Source organism: Ictidomys tridecemlineatus, unplaced genomic scaffold (assembly GCF_052094955.1).
Source record: "Ictidomys tridecemlineatus isolate mIctTri1 unplaced genomic scaffold, mIctTri1.hap1 Scaffold_162, whole genome shotgun sequence".
NCBI classification, from domain to species: Eukaryota; Metazoa; Chordata; class Mammalia; order Rodentia; family Sciuridae; genus Ictidomys; species Ictidomys tridecemlineatus.
In genome coordinates this window covers 392,855-420,002 of record NW_027521417.1, presented here as the reverse complement: position 1 = coordinate 420,002, position 27,148 = coordinate 392,855, and the positions used below count along the sequence as shown (strand labels likewise).

Here is a 27,148-nt window from a genome sequence, read left to right as displayed (position 1 = left end):
GCCCAGGAAGATCTTGCAAAGCCAAGGGCTGCCTGGATTGGAGACTGGAGAAACCCCAGTTTATCCAGGGTCTGCTCAGAGCCTGGAAGGAAATGCACAGGCCAGGCCTGATCTGGGCTTTAGGAAGATTCCTGGGGCCTCAATGGGCAAGCTGTGGCCAGAGGGATGAAGCAGGGGCAACAGAAGGTGACAGGCAGATTCATATCTTTATCCTGAAAGCCGCTGGGAGGTACGGACGTGTAGGTGCTCCTGGACTTACAAAGGCCAGGTCCCAATAAACACACTGTAAGTGGAAAAGAATCCTAAGGCAAATATGCACTCACTGTGCCTCCAGAACATTGTGGCTTAGCAACACAGCACACTGTAGAGCATCAGTTGTTTCCTCTCATGATCGTGTGACTGAGAGAGGCTTCTGTTCACTGGCCCTGCCCAGCATCATGAAGGTTATTGTATTGCATACCACCATCCCAGAAAAGATCATAATTTGAAGTGCAGTTTCTACCAAATATGTATCAGGTTTGCACCATCATAAAGCCAAAATATGCATTAGTTGAATCATTATAAGTTGGGAACTATCTGAACCTGAAGGATAGTACGTAACTATCCTTCAGGTTAGGATAGTTACGTACTATCCTAACCTGAGATGACAAATTGGAGATATATGTCTGGGTGTGGTGGTGCCCATCTGTAATCTCAGTGACATGGAAGGCTGATGTAGGTGGATTGCAAGTTTAAACCCAGTCTCAGCAACTTAGTGAGACCTGGTCTCTAAATATAAAAAATAAAAAGGGGTCAGGGATGTGGTTCAATCCCTGGTCCCATATTATCTATCTATCTATACCAATCTATCTATCTATATCTATCTATCTATCTTTCTTTCTATCTATCTATCTATCTATATCTATCTCTCTCTCTCTCTCTCTCTCTCTCTCTATATATATATATATATATATATATAGATAGATAGATAGATATAGATATATGTATGTATGCATATATATATATATATATATATATATATACATACATACACACACACATTATTTTTGCCTTCATGGTTTTCTTGGTTGGAGGCTGGCTTGGGGTATGAAGAGTTGAAGACCCGAAGATGAAGGACTATCTTCAGACTAGCAGAAAGGTCTCAGTTCATAAGGTTGGTGAGACAGCCATGAAAGAACTAGAATTTTTTTTTTTTTTGTAGCAGAGATTGTACCCAGGGGTTCTTAACCACTGAACCACATCCCCAAAACTTATTTTTTTTTATTTTTAAATTTTGAGACAGTTTCACTAAGTTGATGAAGTTGCCCTTGAACTTTAGATCTTCCTGCCTCAGCCTCCTGAGCCATTGCACCTGGCTTAATGAACCAGTTTGAATGTCAAGGTGAGGAAGACTTGGCAATCTTTTGAATATTTATGGCACAGTTTCACTTGCTCACTTAACATGTTCTAATGGCTCCCAGCATTCTTAGGATGCAGGCGAAATTCCTTCCAATAGCCAGTAAGGCCTAGGTGCTCAGGTGCCTAGTGATTTCTGCAGGCTCATCTCTTACCAGGTAAGACCCTATCCCCCAATTTATAGCTTTGCCTCTCCATATCCAGAGCATGATGTGATCAAGTTTCTCAATTGCTGAATGTTCTCTTTTACTTCTGGCCTTTGTACATACTCTCAGCTCTGTGAGAGGACTTCACTGATCCACATACAGGATTTGATTAATGGCTTCCTTCCTTCCATTCCTTAATTCCTTCCTTTCCTCTTTTCTTTTTGGTAATGGGAATTGAACTCAGGGATACTCTACCACTAAACTACATCCCAAGTCCTTTGTATTTTGTATTTTAAGACAAGAGTCTCACTAAGTTGCTGAGGCTGGTCTCAAACTTGCAATCCTCCTGACTCAGCCTCCTGAGTCACTGAGATTACATACATTAACCATTGTGCCTGGCCTGATACTCCTCTTCTGGGTTCCCTCAGCCCCTGGGATTACACCCATCTCAACTTCTTGTCAACTGATCAGTGATTTTTCTGCTTACTTATTAGATGAGACTATAAACTGAAGTGGGTGCAGGGATTGTGACTTGCTCACTGCTGTCCCCCATCTCCTCAGGCAGTACCTGGTACCACCTGTTCATATATGTTGAAGGGACAAAGTAAGGCGAGGGATATCAAATATGATGTCCAGCTGTTGGGTGGTGACATTATTCCTAGAGTCCAAGAATGAATTGTGTTTTAGGAGTGTGGCTGTGGGGAAGGGGAAAGAAGAGCTTTGCTTTAGAACCAGTTGAGCTGGAGATTTCTGAGGGTCACCCTGGAGGACACGTGCAGGAGGCTGTCCACTCTGTGGGCCAGGAGCTCAAAAGGAGCAGTTTGGACTGGAAAGGTCTGCCGAGAGGTGTAAGCTAAAACTGTGGGAATGAATTTGAAACTTGGTGTTTTTGATTCCTAAGTCAACATCCAGCCAAGAACCAGTGTATTTAGAAACACTGGTGGCCAAGGACGTGACAGGAAGAGATGGAGGGAGGAAGTGGGAGGTGGTACCTTCTTTGTGTGGGGTTCAGGGGGATCCTTCCTCTGGAACTGCCCCAGCTGTCACACATCTCTGTGGAGAGAGAGGCCCCGGCTGGGGAGGTGGCTTGGGAAGGAAGGCTGGACAAAGTAGAGGTCCTGCTGGCCTCTCTCTGTAGTCCCCACCCCTCCAGGTGCTCCCAGTTCTCCCTGGGGCCTTCCCCTGGCTGGAGACATGGAACCTGGTTGGCGTTGTGCTCCCCCATCTCCACGGGTTCCTAACACCCCTTTCCCTCCTGCCTCTCCCCTGCCCTAAGCCAGCCTTGGTAACGCAATGCACCTTCTTTTTTCTCAGGCTGGCCAGGGACCATGCCAAGCGCTGTGCTTCCTGGCCTGGGGTGACTCAGGCTTCCCTCCCCAGATCCCCCACCCTCAGCCCTGGAGTCACGCCATATGCTGAGCAACAGAGGAGCTGAGGGCCGTGCAGACCCACAAGCTGGAGCGCCATGGAGGCAAGCCCAGGCCCCAACTCCTGATGCCAGTCAGGTGGCATCCAGTGAGGGGTCCAAGGAGCAGGGTCAGAGCTAGAGGTACTGCGGACAAACTGTCAAGACTGGGGACTGCTAGGAGCCCTGGCAGGCTAACATCAGCACAACATGACCATGCCTCACAAACCAAGGAGTCCATAAGTACGTATTATTTTGCAAGGTCAAGGTCATTTTGCAGCAGGCCAAGTCTTCTCCTGTCCAGACTCCGAGTTCTCCACTGCAGATGAAGGAGACATTTGAGATCCATGGGCTAACATCAAGTCCTGGTGCCACCTCTCCCTTGCTGGACAACTTGGAGCAAGGAAGTCACTTTGCTTGTGGAAACCTCAGTTTGCTCATCTGTACAATGGGGACAAGAATAATCCCTTCCTCCCAGGGTTGTTGGGAAGATGAGATGAAGAAGCACATGGGGAGTGCTTTGGAAACAGTCAGGGGCTGTCATAGGAGGGTGTTATATTTATCTACATAGCTTGGATGGAGAAGAAACAGGTGGCTTTTTGCTTCTCTGTCATCTGAGGGCCCATTCCCCAGTTTCTTCCACTTGATACAGTGGGATTTCTTGAGGCCTTGGCCCATGGAGGGTCAGGACTCAGAACACTGGGTTCCTGTGTGGCTGGAGGATTTTCTGCAAGCAGCTGGACTCTTTGGAGCCCCAGAGATGTGTACAAGGAGGGGCAGAGAAAGTGCAATCTTGCTCCTCCACTTCCCCTCCAAACTGCTGTCCGTACTTGTGGCTGACATGATCAAAGCAGAGGTTCACACAAAGGAGAGGCCCAAAGGCCCAGCAAGGCCCTTCCCAGATGTGGCATGGGGAGGGGGTTGCAGAACAAATGTGGCCACAAGGAGGGCTGGTGCGTGTGTGATGGAGAACAGGGCTGGGTGGGAAGGTGCTGGAGTGAGTTCCTTGGTTGCTGAGGGTTTGCTCTTTTCTCTCAGTTGCTGGGAGGCCTTGGTCTTCACCCCTTCCCCTGTGCTCCCTGCAGAGCTGTGCCCGTGGCCCCCACTCAGGCCCAGTAGGAAAGAAGAGCAGGCCACCTACCTGGCTGGCCACAGAGTGCATTAGCAGGCCACCCCCTGAGCAGCTGGCAACACTCCGCCTCCCGAGTGCCCCCTTGCCTCTCGGTGGGATGTGCACCCACAGGGCCCCTCGATTCCTGGGCTGAAAATTGGAGAAGTCTTCTGCTGCCCCTGATGGCACAAGTGTCTGACGTGTCCCATGCCTGGGTTTTGCCGCCCCTTGTGTGCATAAAATGCGGCCTGTGCTAGGGGGCAGGGGTGTCATCCTCCTGGACCAGGACAGGGACTCCTGTGTGGCAGGAGGGCTGTGCCCTGGCCTGGGCTGGCTGGAGAAGAAGGGCTCAGCTCTGCAGCTCTAAGGCCTCCTGCAAGGTAAGATGGGAACAGAAACAGTCGCTTTGTTTTAGAGAAGAGGAAGAAAGATGCTGTCTCTCCTGGGTTCACTCCAGTATCCCAGGAGCTTGTCTGCCAACTCGACCAGTAAATGTGCCTTCCAAACCATGCCCAGTCCAGCCCACCCTATGCCCCACTTCCCATCCTTGGTGGAGATCTTGGGGAGATGCCTCTGACCATTGTTTCCAGAGACGGCTCCCTCGGGTCAGGCCTAGGACAGGCTGGGGTCCTCAGCCCCCACACCCTATAGGGAGGCACATGCTGTCCCAGAGAAACAGTTCTTCCAGCCTTTGTTCTTGGCTGGGCAGGAAACCACAAGGACACCAGGGCTGGGTGAAAGGCAAGCATTGGGTAGACAGTTTCCTTTTGATTTCCCTTGGGAAGGGTTTTGAATGAGAGGAGACCGAGGTAAGGAGCAGATACTTGGCTCAGGATCATGGCAGAGTTAGAATGGTACCATAACATAGAAGGGACCCTAGAGTTGATTTAGTTACCCTCTTGAATTTTAGGGAATTGGTTTGTCTTGATCAGGGTTGTGTCCTGAAAAATGAGATCTATGCCTGGCACAAAGTAAGTGTTCAATAAATATTTGTTGGGTGTATGACTCTCTCTGCGTTCCAATCTGATTTTCCACTCACATCACCAAAAGCTGACAATTCTCCTGGTGCTCTGGACTGGGAGTTCTGTTATATCCCTCCCTCTGCCCTTCCTTCCTTCCTTCTTCCCCTCCTTCCCTCCCTCTTTTCTTTTCTGTTTCTTGCTCTTTCTTTCTTTCAGCACTGGGGATTGAGCCCAGGGGTGCTCTTCCACTGAGCCACATCCCCAGCACTCTTTATTTTTTATTTTGAGACAGGGCCTCAAAAAAGGTGGCTGAGGCTGTTCTCCAACTTGCAATCCTGCAATCCCCTGTCACAGGCCTATGTTACTATGTCCGACTAGCCACATTACTCTAGCCACATTGCTTTTTAGCTAAAGGATGGCAGGACTTGGTTTCTTTCTTTACAAAATGGAGATGGTTGTTTCCATCTCTAAGTGGTTGAGAGTCATTTTCCTGAGGTACATTTGGGAGTTGTCCTGGTGCATAGTTTAAATATTGTTCTTTCCCCTTTCTTTTCTCTGAGTCTTCTGTTCCATCAGCCTTAGACATTCCTTATTATTTCCTGTAATCCTCACAACAAGCACTATCAGACGTGGTGTTGGCAAGATCCTCATTTTATAGATGTTGAAACTGAGGCCAGATGAGAGCCATTGTGGTCACACAGAATGGGCGAGTCAGGGTCTGAACAGCATTCTGTCTGGTTCCTCGTGTTTTTCTCTGATGTGATACTTGTCCCTTCCCACAGATGATAGCTTCTGTCTGACTCTAGCTTTGGGATGTCAGGCTCTTCTCTATATTTCTAAAGGCCTTGCTTTTTTCAGCTATCTCATGGGAACAATTATCCCACATGCCCCACACTTGATGACAACCAGATTGGATTGACCACTGGTTGCCATCTCTCTGAGTGACTCTTAGACCATGTGCCTTGGACTGCCATCCTCCAGGCATTCTTGGGAAGGTAGCTGAAACCCCCACCCTTTTGTGCTCTTTCCAGGAAATATATCTGAAAGCAAGGGAGTGAGAGGGACATTATTAGAGGGATAACGTTGGGTCAACTGTTGTTTATTAAAACAGCAGTAAATCATTTTAAAAAACTATCAGTAACAAATGACTTTTGACACTGTACAACGGATGAGGACACCCCAGTGCACTGCGGCTCCTGAGGGAGAACTGCTGGTGTTTCTGATTGCTCTTTTGGGAATGTGTAAAGTCCCATGCAAATGGGAGCAATGACTAGCATTGTTCTTATAATTAGGATTGTTATAATTGATTTTAATCTGGGAGGGAGGGTGTCCTGTAAAGATCAACACCAGAGGCTCAGAAGCCAAACCACTTGGGTTAAAATGCCGGCTCAGCCACTTCCTGGCTTTATAACAGCAAGCCAGTTACTTGTTAGCTTGAGAACTCAGTTTATCCACCTGATAAATGGGAATAATAGCAGTATCTACTTACCAGGGTTGTGTGAGAATCAAATGAGATAAGTTAAAAGTGCTTAGCACAGTGGCTAGTTCAATGGTCCACAAACTACAACTGCCGGGCAAGTCTGTTTTGCTGCCTGTGTTTATAAATAAAGTTTTATTGGAAACAGCCATTATTGATTAGCTTACCCATGATCCATGGCTGGTTTGTGCTACAAAAAGAGAGATGAGCGGTTGCAACATTAACTCCAAGCCTGCGAAGCATAAGATGTTCATTTTCTGGTCCCAGGCAGAAAGAAAGTCTGCCAACCCTTGTGCTAGTTTATAGGTGAATTACCCAGTAAATATTAGCTGCTGTTACTACACTTTATTTAATTCTTCCAACAGCTCATTCATTGTGAACATGAAGATCCAACTCCAGAGAGGGGAAGTGACTTGTCCAAGGCCACACAGCTAGGATGGTTCAGGACTGGGAGTTGAACTTTCAGCTCCAGGAACTTTCTAGAATGTGATACTGACTGCTGCAGTCTGGCTGGGCATAATAACTGAGCTGCCACAAAGCCTTATAGATTCAAACAGTAACTCTTTATTCCCCAACTCTCACCGGCACTGCACACACCACACAGGAACACACTCCCTACACTTGGCTCTGTCTAATCTCCGTGAACCCCTGGGGGGGGGGGACAGGGACTCACAGGAACTCCAAAGTAGTGGGGCCTGACACAGCAAGAGCCACCCTATCGCCCACAGTAAAGGTCAAATATACAATTCAATCAACCTAGCATCATAGCAATTATATACAGCTTAACTCAAATCATCATCTCAATGGTTCGATGTCATCTTTCAACCATTCCCTCTGGCAAGTCATTCTGACTGGGCTGTGGCTCTCAACAACTGACCAGGGATTCTCCCATGCTTGGAGTCCTTTGGCTTTGAGTTCTTCCCAAATTAGTACTTAGGAGGAACTGTCTTAGCTCCCTAGGCAAGGACGGCCCACTCCAAGCCCAGGAACACCTCCTCCCTCTCTCTGACCAAGGCTCTCCCCAGCCAGCAGGCACAGAACAGCTTTTTGCCCCATTTAGGCCTATCAACAGCCTGGTCTGTCTTCCTCTCCTTGGGCCCATGGCCTTGCTAGGCTGGACTGCATTGGACAACTCCCTGGTGATTGACATTTTTGTTCCCCCCTCAGGACTCTGTGGTCTGCTTATTGGCCTTGCCCTTGTCCTTGTAATGGACTGGTCTGAAGCCATTTCCATTTCCTTGGTGTGTTCTCCTGTCCCATAGCAACTATGACATGATTATGTTGTTCTCCCTTATCCTTAATCCTCTCAAACTACCTAGTTATCTTTAATTTCCTGTCCATTTCCCATACCGGGAAGTTAAGTGGAGCTGAGTCAGGCCCGCAGTGATGGAGTAGCGTGGGAAAGCTCAGAGATTCTCACCCTGGGTCCCTGGAGCCCAGAGAGGTAGCTTGGGCCCTGGAGCCTGTGGAGGCTGGCAGGATACACCACCCCAAGGCTGGACCCTCTCTGCTCCAAACCAGAAATCATGAGCAGACAGCAGCGCTGGGTTTCTGGGGCCTTCCTCCCACTTGGGCAGTCTAGGTTCTTTTGAACTAGTAGGATCAATAACCTCCAAAGTTTCCACCTCCCCCAGCCACCTATATCAAATAATGCACTCTCAGATACCTGTCCCAGTGTTCCTAAGTCTCATGGACCCAGCAGTGATAGCCCAGGACAAATTCTACCTAGACTGTTCTCTCTCTCTCTCTGTGTGTGTGTGTGTGTGTGTGTGTGTGTGTGTGTGTGTGTGTGTGTATGTACGCATGCATATATGTGCAGTCTTGCACACGTCCCCATGACCACAGACTTCCTTTGGCATAGAGTCTGGCATATGCTAGACACTCAGGATGTGGCATTTCCTGCCTCTCTTTGGTGACCATTGTGCCTAAGGTTCAGCAGAACTAGTCAGATCAGCACACAGTAGACATTTATTAAATGACTAGATTGACGAAGTGTGTTCTTCCTAAAAGTGTCCTCTGTGCATTTCTACACGTGCACGTGTGTGCGTGTGTGTGAAATGGCTGCACCTTGGGCATGGAGTGTGTGTAGAGTATGTGTTATATGTGGGCAACAGTGTGCATGACATGCTGCTCTGTTTGTCCCCAGGGGGTTGGGTGCAGGCAGGAAAGCACAGTCATTCAGAATCTGGGGTGCATACTCAGAAGTCAGAATGACCCAGACGTGAGTCCCCGCTCTGCACTTTCTCATGGTATCACCTTGGTCCATCAATCTATGGAAGTCCTAGCTTTGCTTCCTGTCAAAAAGGGAAACACATTTCAAATAGCAAACTCACAGGGATGTAGGGAGCTTAAATGCTCCAGTGTAGATCAAACTCCTACTATGTGAACGACACATTAACCTAGGTGTAATTATACCATTAATAGACAAATGTGTATTTTGGATAAATATCAGCATTAAATAGAATTTTAAAAAATAAGGGTTTGAAATGGAGTTCAAACAAAAGTCTTAAGTTTTTCTCTCAGTAGACGTTATTTATTTTAAAAATGAATATTGGTGCTTATGCCAGAAGTTTAAGTTGGCCTACACCCTCTAAATTTGTGTCTTTCAATTCTCAGCAATTTTTTTGCATATTTTCAGTAACATAATCTGAACAAAACAATGGCATTTCCCGATTGGTTAGTTAAATTTCTCACTTTCCCCAATTTTACCTCCTGCTCTGTTCTTTCCCTCTTTTCTATTCTGGCTGAGGCTTCAGAATGCCCTAGTTTTACATTTTCTTAGCCTCTTTAATGTAGAAGACAGAGCATGTAAAATAAGAGGCATGCTTCTATGATCACAGGTGATGAGTGTTTCCTGCAAGAAAATACATGGGAATAGTGAGGAAGTGAAGGGAACCTTTGCAGTAGCCACTGCTCATTCTCCCCATTTCTGGCCTGATATGTGTAACAAGGAGCTGCAGCAGTGACACACCATTGCTCCACCTAAAGGAGCAGTCCAGAGTGGCAGCCTATTGTCCTCTCAGAAGTGGGCATTTTTACATTGCTTTTGCCAGAAGCACCCACCATGCTTGGTCCAATCAGTTTGACTACAACAGCGTGAATGTATAGTGGGAGCATCCTTTAGAATGCCACCAGTTTTTTAGCACAGATGCAATACTTGCACATATAGTCTACCCAGGTGCAAACCTGGGCTATGCTGAGACTACAGAAAGATCCCAGCATCTTAGTGAACTGCATGTGTTAGGTAACAAAGTAAATGTAGATTTGTAGACAATCATAACTGGCTTCAAAACATATTTCCATGATCTTGTTCAGATGACTTTATGGCCATCTCAAAGATTAAAACTCAGATTTGCAACCTGGAGTCAATTCTTACCTAAAATTTTTTTATGATGAAAAATTGCCTGTTTCTACTGAAAAGAATTTTAATTTTCTAAGCATAGAAATTTCAAGTAAAAATCGCATACTTCATGACAGAAAATATTTCTAAAGTAAATGTTATAAATAGGTTTTGAGTACTTGTTATGAGCAAAATGCTGACAGGTTTACAGTGAGTCCAAAGTTCACTAACTTTGAAGACTTTTATTAAGCCAGCATTGCCCGGGCTAGTTCCTCCTGATACAGTCATACATGGTGAATAAATGGAGATTTTCCTTAAAAGAGCTTGTTAGCATGCCTGAGGAGAAATACACATAGACAGATAATTTTAAAAATCACGTGAAAGGGCATATTACAAAGCCTTGGGTAGTTAGGGTAGACTTTCTGGAGACAGTTCTATTGGAACTGTGGTCAAATTTATGTAGGAATTGGCCAAAGAAAACATGTTATTGGTGATTTAAACTTTAAAATATATTCCAGGTGGAGGATATCACATGTGCAATCAAGAAAGAATGGATTGCAAGTGTTTATCACAGAGTGACCAATTCCATAAGACACTAATCCCATAGAGGAGGGCTCTGCCCTCATGACTACATCACTCCCAAAGGTCCCACCTGCAAATACTTTCACTTTGGGATTAGAGTTTCAACATAAGAATTTGGGTTGAAACAAGCATTTAAATTTTTTCAGTATGATTTATATACCAACAATGATTAACAGTCACAGCTTCAGCCTACTGTCTTTCCAGGTTTAAGCCCAGTAGAGAAGAGGGTGTCTTCTACGGTAATGGAATAGCAATTTGCATTGGCTCTGGCTCTGAGTAAGTCATTTGCCTCTGTTAAATAATAACTGCTGTCAGGGGCATCTGGATACTGATTGGTCAAACTAGGAAATACCTTCCACCTTGGAACAGAGGTTGGAGTGGAGGCCGTTATGCACTTATAAATTGGCTTTAAAAATTAGAAAGAAAAAAAAGGCTTTTTAAAAGCCTTAGTATTTATGGCATTTATTAGTTTCTTTAGTATAAATACTTCCATCATGGCTAATTTGAAGATGCCTGACTTGCATGATTTCTGAATGTTTAACAGTCAGCTCCTGTAGGTAAGTTGCAGCAGCTCCAGCACACCATCTTTGGGCTGAAGAAAGAGCTGCCAGAATCACAAGGATTGCAAGTGAGGGAGAGCATGGTGCTTTAAAAGAAAATCAAACTGGTGCCATAAAGAGGAGTGGTGCCAGGTATCCAAAGCCAACAAGTAAATATGTACTATTCTATTTAAGAATTTGTACACATTCTTAGGTAGTTTATTTGGATAACAGTTTTAAGGACCATATAATATTCCATTCAATGAAAGTTTACCTTTCTTTTACTGTTGAATGTTTAAGTTGGCAGAATTCTAAATAATACTTCATTGGGCATGTCAATGCCCAAAGCCATTTTGTACCCTTAGCACAAGTTTGTTGAGATAGTTTGCTTATGTGCAATTACTATGTTCAAGGAATAGACCTTTTAATGCTTTTAATAAATATTCTCCAATAGATGTACAAAATAGTTTTACCATTTTATATCACTCCCATCTTTGTAGGAAAGTAATTATTTCATTATGTTGTCATTAAGTATAATTAAAAAATCATTGATAGGACAAAATTGAATATCATTTTGTTTAGCATTTGTTCAAATTTCTAAAAATGCAGACATTTCAATGATGTTCTTACAATAGGCATACTTCTTATATTGAATTTTCCTCTCATTTCCCAGTTGTGTGTTTATATGTGATTTTACCATACTATTGTCATAGAAATTTATCTTCTTTTACTTAATTAACACATCAAATAGATAATATTGGAAATTCTAGTCCAAAGCACAGCTTCATAAATGTTGATGGGTATTTTATATAAAACTCTGATTCTATATGATTGAAGATAACATTGGCTTACCTAATAGATAAATCCTCATATACAGTGAATCAGCACAATATAAATTTATCTCTTGCTCATGTTAGTGTTTCATAATGACTTTTCTCAGTTAAACATCTTCCTCGAAATCATTTAAGGACAAAACCTCATTCTGTCCCATGATTTTCCTTTTTTCTTGGGCAATCCACACAGCTGTTTCCATTCAGTGGGAGGGGGGATAAAAAAGGGTTGAAATTTGGGAGAATTTTATGGCATCCTGGAAGTGCAGCAGTCCTTACACACACATTCCACTGACTCAAACTCAATCAGCTGGCAACATTAATTGCAAGGGAGTAAAAAAAAAGGATGTGGTGAGCATCTATCCAGTATTTGCCCAAACTTCTATACCTGAAATGGAAAAATGTTTTCAAACAGTCTGATTTTGTTCCATACTACATAAGTGTACCTGGGAATAAATCACTAACATTGCTGGGATTATGTACAAGATTTAAATATGGAATGTGAAACTTAAAGTATTGATAAGAGATATATAGATTTTTAAATAGAGCAAAGTGGTGGGGAAAATTTTTTGAATACTCATTGAATGGCTTTTAGTTTAGACAATGTAAAAAAAATGGAGTTTGTTGGACAAAGTGACCTTGACAAATAACTTTTGGTTAGGTAGCATTCAATGTAAAGAAAATTAGTATAATCAGCTCAACTAGTAAACTGGCTTATTATAATGTCATTTTAATTCAATATTTTAGTGAAAAAGTTGTTTATGGATTGAAGAAAATCTTTGCAAATAACATATCTGATGAAGGTTAATATATAAAGGAAAAATCCTTACAACCTGATAGCAGAAAATGTAGACCCACTATGAAATATCACCAAAAAGTCCTTAGGATGGCTTTTTTGAAGATTAGGGAAGTATTGGTAAGGATATAAAGAAAGGGAAATGTTAGTGGGAATTTAGATTAGTTCAGGCATTTTGGAAAATGGTTTGGAAGTTTCTAGAGAAATTAAATACAGGATGATCATATGACCCAGATATCCCTCTTCTGGGTACACCCAAAGGAAATTAAATCACTACTTCTTGAAGATATTTGCACTGCCATGTTTATTGCAACATTATCAATAATAATAGCCAAGATATGGAAACAATCTAAATGTTCCATAAAAGGATGAATAGATAAAAAGAACCGTGGATGTGTGTATATACTCAGTTGTATATACACGTAAAAATACACAATGGAATATTTAGTAAGCTTTAAAAAAGGGAGATCCTGTCATTCACTACAACATGTCTAGCCTGGTGGAAATTATGTTAAGTGAAATAGCCAGACATAGAAAGAAAAATATTGCATGATTTCAGTTGCATATGGTATCTTCTTTTATTAAGAAATTAAAATACAGAAATAGGGACAGAGTGAGGAGAAGGGGAATGGGAGACATAGATCAAAAATACAAACTAACAGATATATAGGACTGACATTTCCAAAGGTCTAATGTATATAATGAGGACTAAGTTAGTCATTGTTTTTGGAATTTTTACCAAATGAGTAGATTTAAATTGTTCTTGCCATACACAATAGGTAACCATGTGAGATGATGGATATGTTAATTCACTTCACTATAATAACTAATTAGCTATATTTTATCTTAAAACATCATGTTGTATACCTTTAATGTATGCAATAAAATTTATTTTAAAAAAACAAACAAGAATATTTTAGCTCTCTTTTTTTCTCCTTACACAGGTGATTAAAGTGTACAGTGAAGATGAAACCAGCAGGGCTTTAGAGGTACCCAGTGACATAACAGCTCAAGATGTTAGCCAGCTGTTGATCCTGAAGAATCATTTCATTGATGACCACAGTTGGACCCTTTTTGAACACCTGCTTCATATAAGTCTAGGTAAGGATATAGAATCATAATGTTGCATCATTTTTTGTGTCCTGTAGGTCATGTGACAAGGATTTTCTTCAGATATATAAAAATAAACAAAAGGAATATGATCAGATCTTTTCTTTACTTTTTATTTTTCATTGTTGGTGATTAGTCAAGAATATAGCACCAAATGGAAACAAGAATAGAAATATTATAAATTTAGCATTGTTCCTTGTTTAAATAATAACATCAGAATTTTAGAACTAAAACATAGAGTTTAAATTGTATTCTTCTTCTTCTTCTTCTTCTTCTTCTTCTTCTTCTTCTTCTTCTTCTTCTTCTTCTTCTTCTTCTTCTTCTTCTTCTTCTTCTTCTTCTTCTTCTTCTTCTTCTTCTTCTTCTTCTTCTTCTTCTTCTTCTTCTTCTTCTTTTTTGGAAGTGGGATTGCACTATGTTGCTCAGGCTGATCTTGATTTCCTGAGCTCAAGGGATTCTCCTGCCTCAACTTCAAGAGTATAGGTTCACAGAGCCATACCAGCTCTGAGTTCAAATTGAAGGAAAGATAAATTTCATAATAATCTTTGGAAACACAATTAAACTTTTTTTGAGAAGTTGACAAAGCAGAATGTTATTTGGACTATTTTTTATGTTGATGGCAGTATGGGCAATTATAAGTATCCATAGTAGTTCTCTCTGTCCACCTCATCATCCCCCCTTTCTTTTTTGTTTTACTCTTTTTGTGGTGCTGGGGATCAAACTTAGGGCCTTGCATGCTGTCTACCAATGAGCTACACCCTCAATTCCCAATGGTCATTCTTTTTTTGGGGGGAGTGGAGGGTACTGGGGATAGAACTCAGGAGCACTTAACCACTGATCCGCATACCCGAGCCGTATTTTGTATTTTTTTAGATACAACATCTCACTGAGTCACTTAGTGCTTTGCTTTTAATGAGGCTGACTTTTAACTCATGATTCTCCCTCAGCCTCCCCAGCCAGTTGGATTATAGGCGTGCACCACTGTGCCCAGCTTGTCATTCTCTTAATAGTGTTGTGCACCGTAGATTTTACTTGAAAATTATAAAGAACTCCTTTATATTTTGAAGATATAAAGATTAACCTTTTCAATTTTTTAAAAAAATTATTTGTTCTTTTAAATTGTACATGACAGTAGAGTCTATTTTGCCATATTTATACCAACATGGAGTATGTCTTATTCTGCTTCAGTTGCTAGTCTTGTGAATGTACACAATGTTGAGTTTCACTGTGTTCTATTCATATATGTACATAGGAAAGTTTCATCAGATTTAAACCACTTGTCTTTCCTATTTCTATCCTCTCTCCCTTTCCTTCATTCCCCTTTGTCTAATCCAATGAACTTCTGTTTTTTAATTGGAAATGAGGTTTTGTATTATGAACTCTGGAGAGTTTTTAAAGCTTCTTTTAATAAGTTATAAAGAATTCATTACTCAAGGGATACAGGGTTCGACAATAGTTTTATTCCCTGTTTATTTTTAATGGCATTTATTTTATTTTATTTTATTTTATTTTTTTTATTTTTGGTTGTTCAAAACATTACATAGTTCTTGATATATCATATTTCACACTTTGATTCAAGTGGGTTATGAACTCCCATTTTTACCCCATATACAGATTGCAGAATCACATCAGTTACTCTTCCATTGATTTACATATTGACATACTCATGTCTGTTGTATTCTGCTGCCTTTCCTATCCTCTGCTATCCCCCCTCCCCTCCCCTCCCCTCCCCTTCCCTCTTCTCTCTCTCTACCCCCTGTACTGTAATTCATTCCTCCCCCTTGTGTTATTTTTTCCTTTCCCCTCACTTCCTCTTATATATCATTTTGTATAACCCTGAGGGTCTCCTTCCATTTCCATGCAATTTCCCTTCTCTCTCCCTTTCCCTCCCACCTCTCATCCTTGTTTAATGTTGGTCTTCTTCTCATGCTCTTCTTCCCTAGTCTATTCTTAGATACTCTCCTTATATCAAAGAAGACATTTGGCATTTGTTTTTTAGGGATTGGCTAGCTTCACTTAGCATAATCTGCTCTAATGCCATCCATTTCTTTCCAAATTCTATGATTTTGTCATATTTTAATGCAGAGTAATACTCCATTGTGTATAAATGCCACATTTTTTTATCCATTCGTCTATTGAAGAGCATCTAGGTTGGTTCCACAGTCTTGCTATTGTGAATTGTGCTGCTATGAACATCGATGTAGCAGTGTCCCTGTAGCATGCTCTTTTTAGGTCTTTAGGGAATAGTCCGAGAAGGGCAATAGCTGGGTCAAATGGTGGTTCCATTCCCAGCTTTCCAAGAAATCTCCATACTGCTTTCCAAATTGGATGCACCAATTTGCAGTCCCACCAACAATGAACAAGTGTACCCTTTTCCCCACATCCTCACCACCACTTGTTGTTTTTTGACTTCATAATGGCTGCTAATCTTACTGGAGTGAGATGGTATCTTAGGGTGGTTTTGATTTGCATTTCTCTGACTGTTAGTAATGGTGAGCATTTTTTTCATGTACTTGTTGATTGATCGTATGTCCTCTTCTGAGAAGTGTCTGTTCAGGTCCTTGGCCATTTGTTGATTGGGTTATTTGTTATCTTATTGTCTAATTTTTTGAGTTCTTTGTATACTTTGGATATTAGGGCTCTATCTGAAGTGTGAGGAGTAAAGAGTTGTTCCCAGGATATAGGCTCCCTAATTACCTCTCTTATTGTTTCTTTTGCTGAGAAAAAACTTTTTAGTTTGAGTAAGTCCCATTTGTTGATTCTAGTTATTAATTCTTGTGCTATGGGTGTCCTATTGAGGAATTTGGAGCCTGACCCCACAGTATGTAGATTGTAGCCAACTTTTTCTTCTATCAAACGCCATGTCTCTGATTTGATATCAAGCTCCTTGATGCATTTTGAGTTAACTTTTGTGCATGGCGAGAGAAAGGGATTCAGTTTTATTTTGTTGCATATGGATTTCAAGTTTTCCCTACACCATTTGTTGAAGATGCTATCCTTCCTCCATTGCATGCTTTTAGCCCTTTTATCAAATATAAGATAGTTGTAGTTTTGTGGATTGGTTTCTGTGTCCTCTATCCTGTACCATTGGTCCACCCGCCTGTTTTGGTACCAGTACCATGCTGTTTTGTTACTATTGCTCTGTAGTATGATCATCTTGATAGAATCGGAAAAAGCATTCAACGGAGTACAGCATCCCTTTGTGTTCAAAACTCTAGAAAAACTAGGGATAACAGGAACATACCTCAACATTCTAAAAGCAATCTATGCTAAGCCTCAGGCTAGCATTATTCTGAATGGAGAAAAATTGAAGGCATTCTCTCTAAAATCTGGAACAAGACAGGGATGCCCTCTCTCACCACTTCTGTTCAACATAGTTCTCGAAACACTGGCCAGAGCAATTAGACAGACGAAAGAAATTAAAGGCATAAAAATAGGAAAAGAATAACTTAAATTATCACTATTTGCAGATGACATGATTCTATACCTATATTTGATTCTATACCTTGATTTCTATACCCCAAAAGGGTCTACAAAGAAAATATTAGAGCTAATAAATGAATTCAGTAAAGTGGCAGGATATAAAATCAACACGCATAAATCAAAGGCATTCCTGTATATCAGCAACAAATTCTCTGAAATGGCATTGATTTTAAAAAATGTTTATAGATAAGTAGATGAGAATGAAATGAGTTTGTTATGCCAATTCCATTCAACTCTTTGAACTCTATATTAGTTTCCTGTGGTTGCTGTAACAATTTATCACAAACTTTGTTGCTTAAAATAACAGAAAATTTTATTTTAGACCTCTAGAGATCTGAAATCAGTAATAGTGGGTTGAAATCAAGGTGTCAGCAGCTATGTACTCTGGGGAAGATACATTCCTTGCCTCTTACAGATTCTGGAGGCTGTCAGCATTCCTTGGCTCATGGCTGCCTTACACTAATCTCTGTCTGTGTGCCTCCTCCTCTTCTGTCTGCACCAAATATAATCCCTCTTTCTTATAAGGTCCCTCCTAGATAGTCCATGAAAATCTCATTTTGAAGATCTTTAATTTGATCACATCTGCAGTCTTTTTCTTCTTCTTCTTCTTCATAGAAGATGACATTCACAGGAATTCAGATGGAGTTATTTTGGGGGTCTATTATTCAGCCTAGTGCAAATTTCTTCTAATTATACATTAAAAAATTTTAGTAATACATCATCAAAGTCATTTTAAATAACTTATCATTCACAGCTCAATTAATGCCTTCAATTTTTTTTGAAGAATTGTGAAAGAATTTTATAACTAGTCATTAGAGTCATTCGCTTTCTCATCTGACTGCCAGTATACAAAATTGTCCCTTTGTTTGATAGGTTCCAGAGTTTACACCTCAGAGAAGTATTTCCAAAGAAAGGTTCTAGTCAGATGTGAGATTTGCCATTCTCTGATAAAACAGAATTTTAAAAAATGATATTGGCAGAAATGTGCTCTTAGGAGGATTCATATTGAAGAGACCCTTGTGAAGTGGATGTACCTCATGATGCCTGCATTCCCGTAACCCTTAAAAAGTGTTGATAGACTTCGGGTTTTATGACGGCTGTCCTGGGACATGTCAGAAACCCCAGGAGAGGAAAGAGTGAAACCTGTGAAAAAGAAGTTAAAATAGTTCCACAGTCTCCATTGGGATTTGGAACCTGAGCACCTCTGCAGTTGACAGCTGATGAGTTGCAGCAGGGCCAGCTGATCGTGACAGCTGAGTGAGGATGGTTACGTACCTGCCAGGGAGCCTGCGTTCTGAAGCAGTCTGCAGTGGCCAGCTCGGCTCCCTGTATCCTAGGACAGAGAAAGCTCACTGTGTATTTTCCTCATTGTCCTTTCTGACTAATTTAACTTCTCTTTGTGATAATCAATCTCACAAAATATGGTGCTCTCAAAAGATATCTGCCATATCCCAAATTATTTAATTTACGTATACTGACAAGAATATAGCTTTTATTTAGCATCACATATAGCCATAGTATCTCATCCTCCTTTCTTTGGAGGGGAACTTTAAAATTATTCTTTTTGTTATAATCACTACAATTTATCCCTAGCAAATAGCTTTGGAGTTCAATAACATAGATCTGCTATGCAAATCGAGTAGCAGTTTTCACTGAGAACACTGAAAATTATTTATACTAAAGAATGAAATATACAAGTCTTTTATTGGAAAAACTTAAAATGGAACATTGCAAAATTAATTTGAGCTACATACCTAATTTAAACATATAATAATATCAATGTATTTTTCCATTACTATGTTTTCTAGAAGTTTCTGAAATAAAATCAAAGATTTGAGCATAATATCTCCTGGTTTCATTAACAATGCTTTAGACCAAACAATGAGAAGGAATTTTAGTTCTGGCATTTTCTTCTTTTTTTTTGCATTCATATTATATATTTAAGCAAAACAGTTGCAAACATAAATTCTACCCAAATGCTAACATATATAATATTACACAGCCTCCAGTTCTTTGTCTAACAGTGTAATAGGAAAATAAACATTATGGAGGTGCTGCGGTTTTCCTGAACACCAAATATAAACAAATATGACTTTAAAATGTTTTTGTTTCTGTTATTGTTTGTGCTTTTGACAAACCTATAAATACTCTTACAATATATATTTAATCAAGTAATGGAATTAAGAAACATTTTTTGCATTTGCATATTAAAATGAATAAAAAGAAGTAGAATGAGGTTATTTTTTCTTCCTTAAATATGATATGCAGTGACAGATATCCTTTGTCAATAGAATGTCTCCTGATACCTCCCTATAAGTCTTTAATGGGTGCCCTTGATATAAAAAACCAAAGGACGAACTCTTTGCCAAAAGTTTTTTGACTAGCTAGTTAGCTCTGCATGTTATTCAGGAGACAACCTTGACCTCTTTTGGACCAGAGTGATAAGTTTTCCATTGATAAAATTTATGATGCTGGAGACCAAACGCAAGGCCTTGTGCAAAACAGAGAAGTACTCTACCTCTGGCTACATCCTCAACCCTAAAAAATATTTTCAAATACAAAAATAAATCAGTTCACTATAAATAACTGAGAAATAAACAATAATTAAACATAATTATCCATAATTTCACAACACTGAAATAACTTATGTTAGCATTAAAAATGTCTTTAAATAGTTTTCCTATTTTAACAAACTCTCTTTTTGTTCTCACTTTCGTAGACTGCTTTCTTTTTTGTGTATGTGTGCATAAAAAAACCTTGAGTGTTCTCCCCCCACCCCATTTTACTTTATAGATTCCACATAATGTAGGAACATAGGAACTTCCCCAGCTTCCCTTGGCTGTCCTCCATAAACAGGTTAGCAAATATTTACAGACAGGTTTATACTGACTTTTGTATAATTTTGTAGATCCTGGAGACAGTATGTCATAGGGAAAGAAAGATAAGAACATTAATATTTGTTATCTCTTAGGTGTCAGTAAACTCCAGGGAAGGAAGATTGGGTAAAGAACATCAAGTGGAGGTGGATGGGAGAGATGTGTTTTAAATAGAGGCATGAGAAGACCTCCCAGAGAAAATGGTGCTAGAGTGCATACCTGAAGCACACATCAAGCAGGCCAGAGTGAGATTGTTGTGGATCTAGGATACGGGAAAGGGAAAGGGCCCAAAGTGGCAATGTGCTTGTATGCAGGAAGCAGCCCAGAGACCAGTGTGCCTTGAGTAGTGTCACTAAAGTGGAATGCTATGGCCACCAGAGGACCAGATCCTATAGGATCTCATAGGCATGGAGTGGCCTGGATTTTATCCTGAGAGAGAAAGCAATTAGGGGTGTGTGAGCCCAGAGAGCAATATGATCTGATTTAATTTAATATATACTTCTGAGCTGGAAATGTAGCTTAGTGACAGAACACTTGCCTAGCATGTGTGAGATTCTGGGCTGGATCCACAAAAGAGGCCAGAATTAAAGTTTTGACGCTTGGTGGATAAGCAACTTATCTTTGCTTTTACAGCAAACTGCCTATGGCTAATGGAAATTATCCCTGCCTCTCTTTATTATTTGTGCTAGTTGTGCATGACCCATTCTGCTCCATTTTCATGTATTCTGCATATTTATGAAATTTAGTGATTTTGAGAGATCTTGAGACCTCATAAGGAAGAACATTTAGATTTTCAGAATAGAAGAGAGTTGAGAGTTTTTCTCTCACTCCAGTTGGTCAAAGCTCATGTTCCTAGGATTATGTGGTGGGTTTGTTTCTGTATCATTCTACATCTCTGTCACTCAGGCATACTGTAATTTAAATCTTGAATTCCAAGAACATTTTCATATAGCCTTTCTTTCCAAGGTGGTACTGAAGTTCCTAAGATCAAACTGAGCCAATCCGGTTCACTTAAAAAAAGGCTAATAACTTATTTTATCTGAACAACACAAGAAATCATGTTGGAAAGCACCTGCTCTTGAATTTGTATAACTTAGTAGAAATATTATGTTTGGAACTTTGAATGTAATAGCGACCTGTCATATCTTCTGGTCATAATTATTAATATATGCTTCTGAGAATTTTTTTTTTTGGTGCTAGTGCTCAGAACCCAGAGCCTCATGTATGCTAAACTCACACTGTGCTATTGAGTATCCCCCATTCTGATCTTTAGAATTTTAATAGGCAGAATAAATCATTGAAAGCAACTAAATACCCTGATTTTGTTCTCTGAATTGCCTAATTTGAGTGTATGTTATACTGTGACTCTAGATGTACACAGTATTTTATAGACATTGAATTTGTTGGCTTCTCACTATTTGTTTATGACAAATATTCCACATCCACAGTTCTCTCCAGTCAAAAATAGCCATCAAATTTTTAATGTCACTGTATCAGCAAATATTTTCCCTTCTTTTATATTGTAATATACCAGATTTTGTAACTGGTGTGCTTTGCTCAATAACCACTGGACGTCACTATAGCTCCTCAGATGGAGTACTCTTTTTTTTTTTTTTTATAATCACTGTAAGAGGAACTTGGTGGGGTAGTCGACTTCAGCTTCAAGTCCTATGAAACTTAATGGGATCCATGTTTGTCTTGCTCCCATTTTGATTCCTAATTGAAGCCATGGTACGAAGCAGTGGCAATTAGTACATACCTCCAGCACATACCTGTAGACTCTTTGGGAAAAGGAATTAATTGCATTTTAGTATTATTGCTAGAAAAGCTGAGATTTCCATTGTGGATATCATTGTGGAGTGGCTTTAATAAGCAAAATGAATGACTGGAGGCTTTTAATGAAACTGTTTTTATGTGTGCAGCCATGTCCACATGATCTGTTTAAGACAAAAGCAATGTACAGTGCAGGGAAGGGACAGTTCACTGCTGCCTGCTTTCAAGTTGATTCTTCACATTTTTTTTCTTCTTAACAAAATAGGCAGTGTTTTCTTGTTTTCTGGGGCTGATAGGTTACTGTGCTTTCTGTGTTGTGTATAACTTACCAACTCTCAGATTTGTGATCACCGTTATCACCAGCAAAAAAAAGTCCTGAAGCCTTTGGGACATGTGGCATATGGCTCCTGTATAGTGAACTATGTGCCCTGATCTTTCAGCTTTTAAAAGACCATGATGTCCTGGTAGCACATGTAAGGCTGGAAATGAAAAAAATTCTTAAGCAACAAGAATTTGAAGTGCTCTGCCTGCATGCACCTCCTGATTCAGCCAATTTTCCTTCTACGTGTTCTCATAGCTTCTGCTGCTTGAGTTCAGATCCCACCAGTTCTCTCCTCAGGATTCTGTTCCTGGTTCTCATGCTTCTAGTAGTATCAAGGTTATCTCTCTGAATGCAGATCTGATTCTCATGCCATATGGAACCAAGTTCCTCTGTGGGCCTTATAGTACCTTGTGACCTGCCTGCCCCTTGTAACTGCAGCCCATGTCACATCTAGCCTCACTGTTTGTAGTTCAAGAACTGCCTACAAATTTCTGATGCATTGCAGTTTCTTCTCAGTGTCCTTTCTCCTGCTGTTGTGATTCCCAGGAATCCCTTTTCTGCCCAAGTTTATCTGACTTACTGCTATGCATTTTCCATGGCTTAGTTATTTTAGCTAGCCCTTTCTTTAAAATACCTATGAAAACAAAGTAAAAATGAAACCTTCAGCTGTTCGGGGTGAGTGACAGCTAACATAGCACGACAGTCTGAGGAGGTTCAAAAGAAAAAAGCAGTTGGGAGCCTCTTACACTCAACCTATCATAGTCACCTTTTCCATCTGAGAGCAAGTAGGGAGACACATCTACCTCATTCACAGATGTGTCTCCCCCTAGATGCACACTACAGATGCTCTGAAGCTATTTCTTGAGATGATCAGCACATTTGCTGGAACCACTTTTTCTCATACATCACTTGGGAAATTGCAAATCCTGAAAAGCAGAAAGAGGTATAGAAGGCATTAGGAGTATTGGCAATATTTTGTGTCCTGGGAGGTGCTGCTCCCACAAGTACATGCTGTCTGCAGGAGTGGGAAACAAGTACTTTGGATAGGAATTAGACATTAGGCTATTCAAAGAAAATTATTTACAATATCAATTAACCAGGAAAGTGAAGCTTAATGGTATATATAACAGAAGAATGTTATAAATTATTGTATATTCATGAGCTACAACATTTTTTATCATATAGCTTTTGGTTATTTTTTTGAAGTTATTATTTAAACACTGATGTGGGAAAATATACAATTTGTAATGATGATTAAATAAAAATATCATATAAAGTGTATAATGTTTTCTAAATTTTATGAAAAATGTACACACATACCCTCTTGTAGAACCAGAGAAAAAGACAAGAGGCGGTTATTCCTGATTGATATATTTAAACATGAATTGTGACTACCACTTTTCTTTTCTCTAATAAAAATGTATTCTTTTAGTAATAAAAAAATAAGAAAAATAAGAAACAGAGACAATTTTAAAATAAAGAAATTTAAAAAGACTTAGCTAAGTTATCTTCCTGAAGCCCCAAATTGGGCCAAATTCTATACCATTTCCTACAATGATCTTAATAATAATCATATTATTAAAATTAAATAGTAATTCCATGGGAACAAGGACTCTGCATTGCATACATCTTTGAAATTCATGGTCAAAACTAATAAGTTTGTTTTGAACTAAGTTGTATTAAATTGTAAAATATTTATATCAAATAATTTAAAGAGTCAGGTGCAGTGGCACACACCTGTAATCCCAGAGGCTCAGGAGACTAAGAAAGAGAATCACAAATTCAAAGCCAGTCTCAGCAAAGCAACTCAGTGAGACCATGTCCCTAAATAAAATAGAAGATAGGACTGGGGATGTGACTCTGTGGTTGAGTGCCCCTGAGTTAAATCCCTGGTATCAATAATAATAATAGTAATTATTGTTATTATTTAAAGAATAGATTGCAAAAATACAGAAATGGAAGAGGCTTAGAAAGGAGGCCAAAGAAACCACATAGCATGCCCTGCTGGAAATTTACTCTGAAGTAAATTTACATCCTTAAAGGTAAGGATGCACTGGATAGCTTGGAATATATGGAAGCTCTTTATAGAGCTTCTGATATTTACCCAGTCATCTTCAGATAACATATATGCAAACATTTTGTGGAGAATAAGGCTTTCTATGAATATAAGTGGTGACTTTGGGGTCTGAGTTAACACAAAGTGCATTTCAATTCACTGGAGAACCAACTACAGGGCTTTTATAGTCATCAAGCCAAAGTGTCACAATTTTCCCATTATCACACTTGGGGAGATGCATCTGGCAGTGGCAATTTTCTGGGAGATCCAGGTGGTATTAAGTAGTATTCTTAGGTTAAAGAACCTTTTAGAAATTGAGCCCTGTTTTATTCTTTGCTTCTTCAGTTTTTGTTTTGCTTCATCAGAGGCTGTTCATTTTTATCTGAAAATAAGATTGACAAAAACGTTTGTAGTTTCTACCCAGTGCAGAGAAGTACAAGGACCATTTGTCTCCTGGAGTTTCCAAAAGTTACAAAAGAATTGTTTTCTGGGAAAATTAGAGGCAAAAGACACTTTTTTTCTTCTCTTATCAAGTGATGAGAAGACTAGGGACTCAGGTTTCTATTTGAGCCCCATGCTGTACTTTCAGTAGATTCAGCAAACCAATCCAGGCAGAAGGTCACAAGTGAGCACTTTCCATTCTTGGAGGATGGAAGTTTTTTTAAAAGACTTTAAAGTTAAATCAACAGTTTCAGAAAAACTTTTCTTTATTCTTCTTTATCTTCTTTTCTTTTTTAGAAATAAAGCTCCTGAAAATTAAACAGAATTACACATAATTATTATTATTTGGTACAGTTTTTTTTTCAATTGCCATTAGACCTCACTGATATATTTGAAACAAAACTAAAATTTAAAAACAGTATGAAGCTTTTGTTTTTGTTTTAAAGAAGTTGTTTGAAGCTTTTCTTTCCTTTTCTGCCACTATAGTTGATATTTTCACGTATTTTAAGAAGACTTTCTTCCTATTTTTCTGTCTACATATATGTAATATTTGATAATTATAATTCACTTTACAATGTCTGGAAAATAATTTCAGAAAAATGTTTAAAAATAGAATTAATTAATTATTGATCAGGTAGTTGGGGGTAGGAAATATGAGGTTAGGATTTAAATGATTAAAAATGTGGCTTTAAAGTTTTAATAATGTTTAAATATGGTATTTTAAGTGAACTTCATGAAGTTTTCAAAAAATAAAGTATTTAAAACAATTATGTTGAATTTGTGTGAAACTTACCTTTTCTCAAATGCTAATAACTCCATGTTTGAGTTCATCTTGGTTTTGAACTTTGCAGTAAAGAGCCTCTGGTTGTAGGATTAATTTGTTTCTTTTTGGTATTTAGAAAAATACATTGTAAGTTTCTTAGTAGGATTACTTGATAGGTTAAAATTTGTTTGCATTTATGATAATACTAAAGGATGGTCAAGAGAAAGCTTATTGATTAGAAGCTGGCTGGTCCAGCACTTTCCTTAGTTCTTAGTAATGATATTTTATAGCCAGGCCTAGGCAAGATAAAGCTGGTGACTAGCAACTTTTCACTTTCCCTTTAAGTGTTTTCCTTTTCTGGTAAAGCAATCCACCTTATCATCTTGTACATTCCTATTGAACTTTCTGCCTATAAAGGCCTGTATTTAGATAACTGTCTTTGTTAAATAACAAATACTATTTTTAATGTAGAATGTGATTTACTGATAATCAATTATGCCACCTGGGTTTATTGGGTTATTATACTCTTAATACTTAATGTCATGAGATTGCTTGGGGGACAGTATGTGACAATGCATCCAAATTGAGATAATAATGTATACATTTAAAAAGAATATTTAATGTAATGTGACTTTAAAAGCCAGATTCTGTAGCAGGAAAATTTTATTTTCAATACCAGGCTGATATATGAGGCAAATGTCCTAATTGCGTTCAACCCTCTGTTGAACAATTCCTCTATCTGTTATCTGAATTTTCAGTAGGATGGTACCAGAAATTTTCTTTGAAGGAATGGAAAGTACATCTTTTACTTTTTTACATGTATTCTAGTTTATGACATTTTTGAAGACTTTTTTTCTTCTTAATATTATGAGAATATTTTCTTGATGCTAGTAATGGCATTAAACATTCAATGAAGTTTTCTTAAAGATTTTATTCCTTATTTTTTCTTTCTAGACTAGAATTCTGACCTTTATTTCCATGTGGTCAACAGCAACAACAAAAAAAACCCTGGATATTAGATTTCACTTTTTGGTGTCCATGGGCATTTTACTATTATTATTATTATTATTATTATTAGTAGTAGTAGTAGTAGTAGTAGTAGTAGTATTTTGGTTACACATCTGTTATAGCTGTTTACACATCTGTTATAGCTTGATTTTTGAATCCTTTTTGTATTTACTTTTTTATCTTTTTTTAAACTAGAGGATTATAGTTCTACATGGTAGTTGGAGACATTTTGACAAGTTGCATGGTGCATGAAATTTGACTTCAATCCCTGCTCCCTTTCCTTACACTCCTCTCTTCACTCCCCTTTTGCTCTTTCCTCTATTACACTGACCTTCATTTTGCACATTTATTTATTTATTTATATTTGATTGGTGTTTTTAAAAAGGTGAAATTCCCTGTGGTATAGTCATATGTGGATATAATATGAATTTATTAAATTCATTTCATCCTTCTCCCCTTTCTCATTCCTCCTCCCTCCCTCTCAATGTTATTCTTGTACTCCACTGATCCTCCCTATTTTTCCCTTATTTTGCTACAGCTTCAACATATGAGAGAAAACATTCAACACTGATTTTCTGAGTTTGGCATTTTTCACTTAGCATGATTTTTTTTTTCATTTCTGTCCATTTACTGGGAAACCTCATGATTTTATTTTTCTTTATAGCTGAGTAAAACCCCATTGTATATATTTACCACATTTTCTTGATCCATTTGTCTATCAATGGACACCGAG

General features: G+C 39.2%; 1 pseudogene; it reads left to right on the top strand.

The window, feature by feature from the left end:
* LOC144372778 (growth factor receptor-bound protein 14-like) overlaps positions 1-27,148 on the top strand; it is a 64,096-nt pseudogene that overhangs the window by 9,124 nt on the left and 27,824 nt on the right.